General features: G+C 42.6%; 1 protein-coding gene and 1 long non-coding RNA gene across 2 annotated transcripts in view; one reads left to right on the forward strand and one right to left on the reverse strand.

Annotated features, from left to right (window-relative positions):
- Clvs1 (clavesin 1) overlaps positions 1 to 15,569 on the reverse strand; it is a 190,330-nt gene that overhangs the window by 1,902 nt on the left and 172,859 nt on the right. The window lies entirely within an intron of this gene.
- On the forward strand, positions 504 to 11,422 carry LOC110293481 (uncharacterized). Its single transcript, XR_002377800.3, has 2 exons — positions 504 to 573; positions 11,361 to 11,422. It is a non-coding gene; the product is annotated as an uncharacterized LOC110293481 (long non-coding RNA).

Genomic DNA, 15,569 nt, shown 5'->3' on the forward strand with positions numbered 1-15,569 from the left:
CCACCATCAGCCAGGTGGTTATTCACAGTATTCATGGTGTGACCTTGAGTGAAATGATTATCTGTCGGTTGGGGTTATCAAGAGCCCCTTCCTGGCATCAGTGTACAGCAGACTATTCTTTAAAATGATGCTGTTCACCCAGTTCCTTCCTGCCTTGAAAGTTCTATTCAAAAACCTTCAGGTTGAGAAACAAATGTCATCTTTTTAAACTTGCTTCATGTATCCAACTTGTCTCCATTCTTTTAGATCTTAAAATATTTAGGCAGTCCAAGTTATTACCTCTGACTTTAATGACTATTGGATTTATTTTTAAACTTTCCTATCTCACATTATGATTAGTGAAAATCAGGTAGCTCTCAATGTTTTCAAACCTGCTGACTGAGGCTAATTGATGTTTGTGAAGCTTTGCTCTATACCAATCTCTATGAGCAAATATGCAGAAACCTTCATTGTTAAGTCACCAGGTACAGAGATCCAAACTAGAATGTTGTAGACCTGTGCAGATGCCCCATTGCCCAGGCAGAGAAGACAGATGATTGAGAAGAGAACATGGAAAGAAGGGAAGACAGAAGGGTAAATCTACTGCTCACACACTAGTCTCATTTGCCCTTCTTATTCAGATGGACACTGTTCACTCTCCCCTCCTGAGATGCAATTGGGACCTGTGTTATTTCTTTCAGTAGATACATTGACAGCAATGACCCGGAATGTCTTACCCAATAGAATGTGTCTTGGTTGATTGATAAGGGACAACAGGCCTGCTCCAAGATATTGAGAATAAGGAAGCAAGCAGGATCTTGCCCCAGGTTTATATGTCCCCTAATTGAGAACATGGCTTCTTAACTTTTGACATGATAGAATTATATTTACCTAGTCACACAAGAGACATTTAATATTAAAACTCGACGTCAGTGACTCACTATGTCATGAAATATTTGAAAATCACTGAAAAAGTATAGCAAACTCTTGTTTTTGTAATGGAAAGGATTAGAATGAGATTTATTCAATGCAAGCACACTGGGAAGAGAGACAAAGGCATCCACAAATCCCTCAAGTGGTCAAGGCGTGGTCTCAAGTATCCTTGACCCATCCTTATTGGGATTTCAGTCTCATGCTGTCAGACAACTTGTTAGAATTGTTTGAAATCTCTTTTCAGGAGACATGCTCCCTCTCCGGGCCCCCTCTTCCTAGGATCGATGAGATTCCTGGAGGAAAATCCCATTTCTTTGGGATCCTTCTTGAATCTTGCCCTTAGTGAGTTAGCTAAATAAAGATTGCCTCTGAAAGTCAAATCAATTGCTCACTGATGAAAATGTCTCCCTCTGGTCAGCATGCTCAGGCTGTGCTCAGTCCAGCACAGTAGATAAGACCATTTAGTGGCTCTGTCTACTCCTGAGAAACCAAGTTCTTGTGCTAAAATAAACATCTGTATTTCTCCTCTTTTTAATGCAGAATACCAGCTAACCTCATGCAGAGGGTGCTGAGTGATCTCAGTGGTGGAGAAGGCAATCCCTACAAGGTTTCACCTGTCTTTATACCCAGAGGATGCGTTCCTGCTGTTCTCTGCTTGGTCTGTGTTCTTATTAGTTGTCCTCCATTGCTATGGAGCTATCTGAGCTATGGAGGAGCCCCATAAGGACCCGACTGCTCTGTCCTTTACATGGAGTAGATACCAGGAATCACAATGCCCGGGCCAAAAGGTGCTACAGAGGTGGTTTGGCTAGGCTCTCCCTTGAGTTAGGTGTTAACCATTTGTTTTTTGAGAATCGATCTCTGCATTTCATCAGGGAGAACCCCACAAAAGTCATTTTAATTTTCCAAGTTAACAGGAGGTTTAGTTTTGTGGAAGAACTCAGAACTCTCTGACACCTTAGCCTGTAGCACTTCCCTCCAGGAATAGAAATTTCTGCTGAAGGTAGAGGGTGGATTTGACCAAAGCACATTGTATTCATGTTTGAAATTCTCCAAGAATAAATTGAAAATATATTTGGGTCTGAGGAAATAGCTCAGTCAGTAAAGTGCTTGAGGCACAAACATCAAGACCAGACTGGAAGTCCCAGAACTCACATTTAAAAAACATATAAATAAACAAAGACATGCTTGCAATCCTAGTGTTGGAGAAGAGAGATAGAGAGAGCCTTGGGAACTTTCTGCCAGTCTTCGTAGACTACTCAAAGCCGGTGGGAGAAACTGGTTTAAAAAAAAAACAAAAACCAATCAAGGTAAACAACACTTGAGAAATGAGGTCTAAAGTTATCCTCTGACCCCCACACAAATGTGCACACATGTATATGCACACCATGTAAACATTCACCCATACAAAAAAATGTGCATATGCAACACACACACACACACACACGTGCACACACACCGCACGCACTGCGTATATTTAAAGGATCCTAAGCAATCTTCATGGCATTTTTCTCCAATAACCTCAAGTACAGAAGAAGTTCCTCCCAAGGGGCTCCCTGCTAGATTAGAATGCCAACAGGAACTTTATGTCCTCAGGTTAACTCTGCCTTCTCCTTTGTAAATTGGAGATAAAAATAATGCCTATATTATGAGGAATAGCAGATGCTGAAGTGAGGCCTAGAGGGATTTCTGTGTTTGAAAGAGCCTCATCTCTGCAGTCATTCAACATTTGGGGGGTGTAGGTTTGTGAGCGCCGAGGTGTGAGCATTGAGTGTTTATAGTGCTTTTGCTAACACACTTTGAAAGCGAGCTCAGATGTGGGAGGTGGTCCACAGAAGCACAAGACATGTAGATTTTGAGCACATAGATATTTGTGGACATTCTTATCAGCTATCAAATCAGAACTTAAAATAACAGTGTAGAAAATGACTGCAGGCGTTCACACTGCCTCCTCGGAGCAGTCAGGTTTCTGTAGGACTAGACCAGCTCAGAGAGCCGTGAGTCAGCCTCTCCGTCCACACTTCTTTCTCTCCCTCCAGAATCAGTGGTGTGAGCCCGGTGACATCACCACAGCAGGACTGGGATGTGGTGTTCTGAAAAGGCAGAACGGTGGAGGCTGCCAACAGCTGAGGCAATCAATGCTGGTGACTCATTCCACCCCTGGGACAGCTTGGAGAAGAATGGCTAGTACTCTTCATAACAGAGCCCTTTCATAGCTCTGGTGTTTAATCAAATGAGAGTACATTGATGGAACTTGTCTGGTGTTATTAGATCAGTGTGAACATCAGGCCTCTGATTACCCACATCCATCCTACTCCGAATGTAACTTGCAGAGTGGGCGACTGTATGTATGGCGGGTAGACTCAGGGCTGGCATGGTGGTAACACACAACCATGACAGCAACAGATGCTAAGTGAAAGCCCAGTGAATAGACCTGAAGAATGAGTGGGAAAAGGGGTGAAGGATGAATGGCTGGATGGACAAAGTGGAGAATGAAATGGCAAAGGATTTGACATATGGTAAAGGAGATAACATTTTGTTTGGAAAGGAGAAAATAAAACAAAAGATTTTGCTCCCTGAGGTCTTGATAAATTTATAGCCTAGCATACTGGTACACAGCTAGAATTCCAGCATTCAGCAAGCTGAGGCAGGAAGACTGTGATTTTGGAGCTAGTCTGGACTATTTAGTAAATTTCAGCCTAGACCCAGCTACATATTAACTGAGACTCTGCTTATAAATATATAAATAAGTAAATAAATAGCAAGAAAGATTGCTTAGCTGGGACAGTTTCTCAGGCAACAATGAGGATGGAGATGGCATCAAATGCCTAGTGCTTAGGAAGACCAAGCTGGTTCCTGGCAGTGATGGGCATGGTTCATCGTGTTAAACGCTACACAAACAGGATTTATTGTACAACTGCAATATCTTACATTCAGTCAATTACTGGTTTTCCCCTTTTAAGTTAAAAAGTTGCAGATCAGTATACAAGGAGCAGAATGTCTGGGTATGTATTCTGGAGACTTCAGACACAGCGAATGGGGCATAACAATAAGTGTGCTGGACTTTGTCCGGAGCCAATGGAGAATTGAATCAAGGCTTTAAGTGGAAGAAAAGCAAATGAAATGGGTTTCCCTTTGTGTGTGTGTGTGTGTGTGTGTGTGTGTGTGTACATAGGGAATGTGGAGGCCAGAGGACATACAACATACAACCTTGGAGTCCTACGTGATAGTGGAAGACCAACGTCTTCAAAGCACATTTTTCTGTGAGACTGAATTAGGAGCCCTGATGCTGGTACATCCGCAAGACTTGTCCAGCAACTCTGTCTTCTACATAGGCCACAGATTTCTGTACGTTCAGGAGCATCTTGAAGCTGCTTATAGGGCAGCCTTCAGCATCCAATTCTACTATTTACCCTTCATTTAATCTGCACAGCCTAGTAATAAGGTAACTAATTGCTGTTCATCTCAGGCAGAGGAAAACTAACTCACAGATTGATAGCTGCTCAGGCACACAGCTATTGTGAGCTCATAGGATTGGGATCCACATCCCATTCTCTTAATGGCCCTTTATCCTGTTCTGTGAGCTGGCACTTAGTAGAAATTTTAATGAACAGATGAATGATTGTTCTAAAAACAAAATAGGTGCTGTAAATGTAAGCTGTTAATGGAATTTCAGAATCTAGGAGGAATCATATGACATCTTAGAGATGATTTCAAATCCTAATCAAATACTGATTACAAAGGCTATGTTACGGTTCACTCCACTGCAGACTGTGAGCAGTGTTTTGTTCCTCACTTCATAGAGTATCTACAACAGCCTTTACTATCATGCAGTCACTTCCTTTGCTGTTCTCTTCCTTTGCTGTTTTCTCCCATCTCTGTTCTACTCTCCCACCTGCCCTTCATGAAGGTACCCTGAGAACCCCTTCTACGCTAAGATCATGTGAGACAAGGTCACCTAATAGTGGGGAGCCATGCATTCTCTGCCCTTGGAGAGTGTTCAAACTATAGAAGTGTGACTTGAAATGTAGCAAACTCCATAAATATACAGCAATTCAGTGATGGCTTGTTGAGACAAGGAGGCTGGAGGACTGCCTTCGGGGATGTGACAGTGTAACGCAGATGTGAGGACTGAGGAATCACTGTGAACCAAAGGTCTGCAGTCCTGACACTACATGAGAGGTGAGGGTGAGCATGCCATGGGTGGTAGGGAGGAACTCTTAGATAAAGGCAGAGGCTGGTAGTCAGAGAAGACTAAAAAGGGGAGAGAGAGAGAGAGAGAGAGAGAGAGAGAGAGTCTGGAGGTACATAGGTGACAACAGTTTCGATGAGAAGGGACAGAGGAGGCATCAACACTGCTAAGACCAATACAGACAGAATTGCTACCCAGGCCAGAGGACAGGCTCTGGCTGGGAAAGGGTGCTGAACAAAACTGAGGGTCCTGTGGGAACAAGGCTCCTTTGCAGACAGGGAGAGAAGGAGGGAAACAGGTAGGGTACTGTCAACTTCTCTCTCTCTCTCTCTCTCTCTCTCTCTCTCTCTCTCTCTCTCTGTGTGTGTGTGTGTGTGTGTGTGTGTGTGTGTGTGTGTGTGTTGCCTTATTTATTCTATGCCTGTATGTGTGTATGCGTGGCTTACTGTATCTGTTTTATACCTGTATGTGTGTGTGTGTGTGTGTGTGTGTCTTACTTTATCTGTTCTATACCAACCATGTCCGGCCAAATACTGAGTGCAAGATATGAAAGGTACAAAAAAATATAGATTGGCTTTATATATAAATGCATTTAAAGAAGAGAAAGATGGCCACTAGAAACCTGATTTCTGGTCAGGAACTAAAAACATCTTTCTGGAGGCCTGATCCTTCCCTGTTTCTCTGTAAGTCCTTGTGTGTGATGCTGGGAAGGCATCACTATACCGAATACCATTCTTCTACAGTGCTCTACAGCTCACCTTGTCACCCGCTGTCCTTTGACCTTAGCAGCAACAGGCAAGGCCATGCAAAATATTACACAAATTTTGTAGCTGAAGAAACAGAGACTCTATGCAATTAAGTAGAGAAAGAAAGTGACCAGACTGGGAAATATAAATAAAGAAAGAGGAAAATAAAGTGTACCCATAGCTCAAATCACAGAGAGCTAGCCCTGTGGCCTAGATTCGGGAGAGCTGGTGGGCAGACCAACTCAGGTAACTCAGTCCCAGATTCAGGGCTTTGAGTAGGCCCACCCCACTGTGTGCCCCACCTATGAACTGCCGGAGCCTGTGAAGGAAGGGGCTGGTTCAGAAGATCCAAAGCTGCAGGATCTCCACGACACAGGGAAACAGCAGGACATCCAAGAGGAGTCCCCATGAGGATCCAGTATTGATAGTGTAGCTGAAGCCAGAGGCCTCAAATCAAACCAATGAGTCATTAAAATGAACACTTGCAAGAAAAGCTGTTTTGGCAAAAGGTTATATACTGAGGGAGACAACCTGACACACTGCAGCTTTCAATGACAAGACTTTTTTGGCTTTGTTTTATGTTATGTTCTTTCCTTTGGGAAGGTCACAGGGGCAGAGGTGAGATATGGAGGGTCAGGGAGATGGATGGGATTGGGGTGCATGATGTGAAATTCACAAAGAATCAATAGAAAGAAAGTTTCAAAAGGTCACAGGACTGAAGCGAGCATGATAATCTCATGGTGCAGTGAGGTGGATAGAGATCCACGAGGAAAAGCCCAGAGCAAAATGAAAGCCCTATTGTGCTCATTGCCACGGTGTGAGGAACCCAAATGTGCTTCCTCTCACAGAATCTGTCAAATATTTGGCTTTGTTCATGTGATCATCAAAGGTTAGAAGAGGTTTGCTGTTGGCTGACTGTTGAGGACAACAGCTCTGACTTAATTGGAATCAGCCAAGTGTTTATTTATCAGTATGTGCCATGAGAAATTATTCTTGTCTGGGCTGTGGCTCCCTTTCTGAGAGGTTGCATCTGTGCATGGTGTTCCTGCAAACAGACCTCAGAGCATGTACTGTGAGCGATCACAGATTGTTGTGCTTCTATCCAGGCAGTGTTCCACATCTGTTCATTACCTTCTAGTTCAACCCTATTTCTTTGCTTTGTCAGTGGCTTAGAAATCTTTATTCATAATTCTTCATGTCAGTCTTTAAAAAGAGAGAAAACATGCCTCTACACACAGGCTCTAACTAGCCCTATTCATTTTATACCAACAAATCCATCATACAGATTTTCTCTAACTCCACTGATCCATGGTTACACAGGATGTAGTTGGAAGAGATGGCTCCCTTCACCTTCACTTATGCCTCAGAGAAGAAAGATAAAAGCTGCGTGTCTGACTGTGTCAAATGCCCAACCAAGGAGGATGCTAGATACCTATTTTCTTATTCTTAAAAAAAAAAATGCTAGCAATAGCCAGTGGTGGTGCATAACTCAAATTCCAGTACTTGGGAGGCAGAGGCAGAGGCAGAGGCAGAGGCAGAGGCAGAGGCAGAGGCAGAGGCAGAGGCAGAGGCAGAGAGGCAGAGGCAGAGAGGCAGAGGCAGAGAGGCAGAGGCAGAGAGGCAGAGGCAGAGAGGCAGAGAGGCAGAGGCAGAGAGGCAGAGGCAGAGAGGCAGAGGCAGAGAGGCAGAGAGGCAGAGGCAGAGAGGCAGAGAGGCAGAGAGGCAGAGAGGCAGAGAGGCAGAGAGGCAGAGAGGCAGAGAGGCAGAGAGGCAGAGAGGCAGAGAGAGAGGCAGAGGCAGAGGCAGACGCAGACGCAGGCAAATTTCTATGAGTTCCAGGCAAACCTGGTCTACAGAGCAAATGACTACATGGTGAAATCCTGTCTCAAAACAAGCAAGCAAGTAAAAACACACACACACACACATATACATACATACATACATACATACATACATACATTCACACACACACACACACACACACACACAAATGTTAACAAATTTCTGTTAACATGTTTAGACTACTCCAGTATCTAGAAAACTGCATAAATATTGGAGCTATATGGTTTCCTTAGAAGTCTTTTATATCAAGAAGCTATAGCAATTAAGCTTCATCTATTTGAGTAGCAATGACACCCCAAATCTAAAGTGTTTAACCTTACTTAAGCTGAACACTAGACTCCAGGCAACTGGGGGACAGTAGAGACTATGTTCTGTTCATTAAGAGATGATGTCAGTAGCTGTGTGGATCATTTTTTCTTTACTTCAAGACCCCTTGCCCTGCTCCAAAGGCAAAGTCCTTCTGTGCTCACATTGCCATTTGTCACTCTTTCACATGATCTATTAACTCTGCTGGAAATGAATAGTTATCCAGCAAACATGAACTCAGACTATAAAAGCAGGGTAGTTGCTGAGGAGATGGTTTAGTAGAGCGCCTGAACAGAAGTACAAGAACCAGAGTTTGATCTCTAGAATCTACACAGATAATCTGGGCACAGTGGTGTATGCTTGTAATCCCAACACTGCAGAATCAGACAGGCAGATGTCTGAGGCTTACAGGCCAGCCAGCCTTAGTGGGCTTTAGGTCAGTAAGAGACTCCATCTCAAATAAAAACAAACAGTAGATAATAATAGAGGACTGACACCCAAAGTTGAACTGTGCCTTCCATATGCATTACACTTATGCACATATATACATACATGTGCATCTGTACACACATGCATTTACACACAAGTATACACAAAAGAAAGGAAGGAGAGAAAAGGGGAGAAGAGGGGAAGAGAGAAGGACAGAAAAACAGAGAGGCAGAGACAGAGAGATAGAGAGGGGTTGGAACAATTTTTTCATAGTTGAAACATTTCATCCTGGTGTGAGGCTTCTTAAGACTTAGGAAGTTCCTAGAGTAAGCTCTTTAAAACTCATGAAATAACTCAGGAGTCTCAGGAAGTTACTGAAAATTACTAGATTCACAAGCCCCCGCCCCAATCATTAGGATTATATAAATATAGGTAGTCAGGGTTACTGAAGAGAGGAGACTCTAATCTGTAGATCTTTCCTGCTCAGAAATTTGAACGTAATCAAAGAGACCTTCTGCTCAGCCACCCAAATCAGGTGGCTCACAGTGTCTTTATGCCACCTTCTCACCTTTATGCACAATCCAGCAAGGTGTTCTAGGAATACGAGGATGAAGATGTTTAGTCAAAAGAAAAAAAAGTAGACTATTTATAGCATAGCTGATGAGGACCACAAAGCTGGACCAAAAGTTTCTCTAAAACAGTGGTTATTCTTTCATTGTGATTGAGGTCACAGGTGAGGTCTTTTAGACTTCCTCTTCTGTGAGGCTTTCTGCACCTGTGTTCACAGGATTCCTTCAACTGTCTTAATGTAAGAGATAGTCTAAAGGTAAAGAGAAAAGACCTATTTTGACTTATGCTTTCAGCAATTCCGTTTCAAAATTGATTAGCTCCACTGCTTTTAGGCCTATGGTTACCCAACACATCCTGCTAGGAGCACAGAGCAAAGGAAAACTGCTCCTTTTGTGGTTTGGAAGGGAAACAGAAACAGGTAGACACAACGTGTCTCCAATGACCAAGATCTCCCACCTCTTAAAGTTCTACTGTCTCATAATAGCAACAAGCTGGAGAGCCATTCTATGTTTAATGCCCCTGATCACTGTAAGATCCCCAGCAAGTACTGAATGTTTAACTTTATCTATAAACATACTGCACCGAACACTTACTTTAGAAATTACTGGAGTTGAGTTTGAATTTTTGTAAATAACTCTTACTACCTTTTGAACAAAAATATTAGAGCCCAGCAATAAAAAGTTTGGTGTATATTTTAATTAAACACACACCAAAAGGGAGCCATGGCATGTTATATCAGTTTGAAACATTAGCTTAGTGCTAATAAGCAAAAGTGTTACATTCATTATCTACCTCATGACTGAGGCAGCTGTGTCGTGTGTGTGTTATGTGTACTAGTTCTAGGCTGACATTAGTCTTTCTACTCCATGACAGACAGACCTGTGACTTCAGACCCATGGACATGCTCTTTGAATACTTGCTGAGACTGGGGATGGGGGGGGGGGGTGGACAGTCCTGGTTCTTTGCCTGGTATTTGAATCCTGGATGAATCACCTCTTCTCAGGGTTCCTCTTAGTCTACATTAGCCCCTTCTCAAATGGACTCTGCCAAGCAAAGAATGCTTCTTTCCTGTTGTCACTTTGGGCTGCTGAGAAGGGCGTGGTGGCTTCAGGATCATTAGGCTCAAGCCTTTCTTTTTGTTGCCAAGATATAAATGAAGTCCTTGAGTTGAACAAAGCTGGGATAATGGTATGATTATTGTTTGTTTCTTTGTTTGGTGTTTGCTAGTTAGTTTGTTTTAAATGAAAGCTTTCTTATTTTTTTTAAAGAACATTTAGTTTAAGTATTTAAGTATATGAGTACACTGTAGCTGTCTTCAGACACACCAGTAGAGGGCATCAGATCCCATTACAGACAGTTGTGGTCGCTAGAAATTGAACTCAGGACTATGTGGTTGCTAGGAATTGAACTCACGACTTTTGGAAGAGTAGTCAGTGTTCTTAACTGCTGAACCATCTCTCTAGCCCGCTGCTTGTTTGTTTTTGACATAAAGTCTTTCTGTGCATCCCAGGCTGCCCTAAAATTTACAGTTCTCCTGCCTCAGGTTGACAAATGCTGTAATTGCAGGAAAATGCACCCAAATCTGGCAAAAAAAAGAGCAATCCCCCTCCTTGTACAGCAGGGGTCCCCGACTATGGGAATTGGAAAGCAGAGGCTTATGAGGGGATGTGGAGCTTAATGGTCAGTCAAAGTTCCTCCACGTTGGGCTTCCATACACTCTCAACTCCAATCACTGAAGTGTACTTCCATGGAAGCATGAGGAGAGAAGTGTACAGTAAGACACGAAGCCACTCTACATGGAGAAAACAGTTTTGTTGATAGAGAATTCTCTCTGCTCCCTTGCATGAGGTCTCATGATCTTGGCCATGGAGAAGGAAACATTGTATAACTTTAATGACAATATAAAAAGAGAAAGTGTATGCACTTGTATTTTTTACATTAAAATATTATGTTTGTGTAGATCATGAGCGGGGGCAAAAAACATCAAAATGCTTACAAAGGAAATTGAGAATAGCAGAGGAAAATCCCTGAAGCCTAAAGTCAGAAGACTCACGCTTCAGGCCCAGTTATTGCTCATGAGCAGCAGTGGGCAAAGCGGTGAAGGAAATGCTTTTACATCCTCTTTCATATTACATTAAATGGTGGGCATTTTGTACATGTAAGAAATTAAAAAGTGTCAAGCAAATCTGCTTTAATATATTATTAAAAGTTTATAAAACAGTCATGGCTATATTACAGAAATACAAGTTTATGATTGCTCAGTAAAAGTGACATCCTCAGAAGTCATTTAGACCATGCATAGCCATAAGCATGTGGTGGATAATGGGAAAGAACTTTAATGGTGCAAACCTGGTGTCTTGTAGATGACCCCTAAGGACCTCTTCTGGATCTGAAGTGTCATAAATCTCTATTAATACAAAGAAAGGTGAGTGCCTCTCCTCTCCTCTCCTCTCCTCTCCTCTCCTCTCCTCTCCTCTCCTCTCCTCTCCTCTCCTCTCCTCTCCTCTCTCTTTCTCTCCCTCTTTCCCCCCTCTCCTCCTCCCTCCCTCTCTTTTGAGATAGAGTCTTGCTGTGTAACTCAGGTTAGCCTTGACCTCATAATTTTCCTATATCAACCTCCCACAAAATGTATTTTTATATACTGTTCAGGGAACATTCATCTATAAATAGATGTGCATTCAGATACAGTGGAGAAGGAGCTTGCTCAAGTTCAACAAGAGAATATGTTAAAAATCTATGCTTTCTCTTGCCGGCCCTGGAAGGTTTGACCTGCATTGCTATAGTGGGGATGCAGTTCTGGTCCATGCTCATTTAAGAACCGTCTGCCTTCTATAACAGTCTTGTGTAGTTCAGATCTATCCCCTACCCTTTACTGGATAACCTCGTGGCCTAATCCTGCAAATCAGATGTGTCTTTTCTCTGTGCACAGTGACAGGTCCAGAGGGTAACACAAATCCTGGCTTTTCAAAGACCTCCCTTTCATTTGTGTTCAGCAAAACCAAGAAAGAAAGATGCTCTTGATTATCTTGAGATCATCTGCTGCAGGGTCAATAGCTGCCTCAGGGTAGAAGAAAATTAGAAGAAAAACAAAACAATGAAACCCAAAAGCCATTTGTGATCTCTGGCATGGTGCAAGCTGCCAGCCCTGAAGGCCCCTTCTCAATATTGCCTGGAAGCCAAGCTCCTTCCTAGACACCCTCCTCTGTACCAAGTGCCTGTCGTCAGATGGCTCCAGCTTTTTGGGAATTTTAGCTCAAATTCCCAAGCCCAAATGAAGCTAAGAGAAAAAGTTAATGAAATTTATCAATAATCTCCTAATCAATACAAATATATGGGCACATATTTGAATATGTGTATTGTGCATGTATGTCTATATGCATGCATGCATGTATGTATGCATCTATGTATTATGTGTGCATTCACATATGCATGTATTAAGTATGTATGTATGCATGTATGTAAAACTCTCATAAAATGACTAGTCATTCACCAGCATTTACTTCAAGACATTGACCCTGTGGGTATGTTAGGTTTTTACCATATCTATAGCCATCTTAATTACTTTGCCAGTGAGAAAAGCTAGAATCAGAAAATAATTAATAAATATGGCCTAATGACTAGAAGAGAGGGCACAAAACCTGGATGTGGATTTAGAAGTCATGCAATTACTTCATGGGAAAGAAATTTCAGTCTTACACGTCTAACTAAGCCTACATCAGGACAGTTGGTTTCCAGCCCCAAGCCCTCCCTCCTCCTGTCCAGCTAACAAAGACCCTTTGTCTGGGTATGATTTTCCCACACAAGTCAGGGCAGTGAGCTTGGGAATCTCACAGTTGTGTCAGACGTGGTGGCGAGAACGTGGGTTCGGTGTCAGCACTAAACTTCTCTTATTGCACTCCTGCAGTCACAAAAATGTGGCACGTTATGTCATTATGCAAAATGAGGAACTTCCCTTCCTAATTAAGGCAGTTGAGATTTTGTCTCATTGACAACAAAAATTATCATTGCTGATTTAAAAAAAAAAAACTGTACAGATTTGGCCACAGGCTCTTCAGACACACTGAAATAATGAGTTAGGAAGGAAGAAATGGGCTATTTTACACTTAACCTTTATGAAACAGGTAATGGACTGGGAGAGAGAAAGAGGGCTCCTAAGAAAATAATAATAATTAAAATACCCCAGAAATGATTAGCTGGGAGAGGGCTCGGTGGATAAAATGCTTGTCATATAAATTCTAATCCCTAGAGCCCATCTAAAGCCAAATCTGGGAGCACGTAGCTGAGATTCCAATGTTCAAACATGAGATGGGAGGGAGAGATGGGCCAAGCCCACGGGTCAGTGAGTCTGGCATACTCAGTAGTAATAAGGTCATCAATCCAGAGCTCTGACATGGCCATGCATGAGCAAAAGAGGAAACCCCATCTTAACAAAATACAAAGTAAGAACCAGCATGTTAGAGTGACTCTGACTTCCACACATGCCCTGTAGCAAACGTGTCACACACACACATACTCGTGCATACACACTCACTGTGGACACCACACACACACACACACACACACACATACACACACACATGAAAAGTTCAGGAAATCCCAGAAAGTTTAAAATACTGGAGCAGAGAATACCTCAAACTCTTACCGGATATTCACTGGCTTAAAGAAAACCCTGAAATGATCTGTTTAAAGAAAATTCCATTAAAGTAGTAATTAATATCTCTTCTGATTAAAGGCAGAATCACAGTTACCAAGGAACAAGGAGGCAGCACCTGTTACAGTCATTCATTTGGGGAGAGAACCAGTTGTCTCTCATTTTACTGCTAACTATTCCATTGAGAAAGCAGTGATCACCTCGGGACTCAGGGCCATATATGCTCAGAAGCCTCATTATAGAAAGTGATCAGTCCACAAAAAAACCACTTCACTCCAAATGGACTGGACGAATGACGAGAACCATGGAGGAGCCGAAAACCTGTGCATGCCCACTGGAGCTCACAGTACTCTTCCAGGGTCATCAATCCAGAACTCTGACTTGGCCATGCAGCAGGGCTGCGCTACTCCATCACTGCCTGTCTGAATCTGTTCACTGCAAAATGAAGCTTCCTAAAAAACTAGGACTTGAGTAAAAGATCCATCTAATAATAAGTGGGAGACCAGAGGAGTTTATATTGACGCTTTCCCCTAGGTCTGTTTTGAATTTTCTTGCATTCTGCAAGTTCCAAGAGGTGCAGAGATATCATGAATGTCGAGTTTTGTTCTTGCATCAGTGAGGTGTCTAGGTCTGGGGAAAGTTGATTTTTAATCACTGTTGGTAAAACTGCCTCTGTGGACACCCTTGAGCAGTATGGGTTGAAACCTAAAGAGGACAAGCATCTCTGGCCCAGCAATGGAAGGGATCTGAGGCTTCCCAGACAAACCTTCCTGGGAAATGGAAAGACAAGCTAAGGACAAACAGAGAAAATAATTGTTCAAAATAGAGAAAAAACAAACAAACAAACTGAACAACAGCCTAAATAAATACTCACTAACAAAGTAATGGCTGCAATGATCTGTCAGTGTTCTAGACTCCCAGGCCACATTAGGTAGATATATAAACTATATCTGTAGGACACAGACAGATGCTGTCAAATCATCACGCTCTTCGTCTCTTGCTAAACTTCCAGACTGGAGTTCTCACACCAGTCCCTCTGGTTATGTCTGCATTTGAAGATGAATTTTTTTAAAGGAGTCATTAAGGTAAAATGTGGTCAGAGTGGGCTCTAAGCCAACATTTCTGATGTTCTCGTAAGAAGAAATTAGGACTCAAACATAAGCAGGAGAAAGGTCTGTGAGGACAAGGGGGAAAGACAACCGTCTGCATGGCCGGAAGAGACTCTGAAAAGATGGTGACTGTCCTGAGACCTTGATGTTAGCTCGCTCTGTCCCAGACCTGTGAGCAAAGATGCTCCTGATGTTTAAGGAGCCCAGACTGCCTTGGTTATTCATCATAGTAACTGCAGACAATGAATCCTCACTATCAGATGTCAGAAAACTACTAGGTGTGAACATATAGTCCATATAATCCATGAAAAATCAAGTGGAAGGGCCTACTCTTTGTCATAGATGGAGAGAGATTGGACTTGGGACTGAGATGGTGACTAATGGGGATTTTAGCCTTAAAAGCAAAGGATTGTGAGTATACCAAGATCATTTGTGTAGCAAATTTCAAAAGCCACGCTCAGTCTAGGCATGTAGGTCACTGTCTGAGCTAGCACAAACAAAGCTCTGACTCTTCCTCTGAAATGTCAAAAAAAAAAAATACAAGCAGTCAAGGAGAGGGTAAAAAAGAAGGGAGAGAAAAAACAGCATAGAAAGAAAGAAAGACTACGAGCAATCTTCTTCCATGGCGTTGTCACAAGCACCCATGCAGCACGCTGTACCGGTTGAGTCTAAACCTCTCTGGGGAGTTTACTGGATGCCCAAAACCCTCTGTACACTTTCAAGCTGCATGTCACAGCACCCCCATCTTTGTAAGGTTCATCTCCCTTTTAACAGAATTCCTGAGGTTCTACCCTTCAAGTGGAGCTCCAAGA

Source organism: Mus caroli, unplaced genomic scaffold (genome assembly GCF_978045245.1).
Source record: "Mus caroli unplaced genomic scaffold, Mus_caroli_1 scaffold_6, whole genome shotgun sequence".
NCBI lineage: Eukaryota > Metazoa > Chordata > Mammalia > Rodentia > Muridae > Mus > Mus caroli.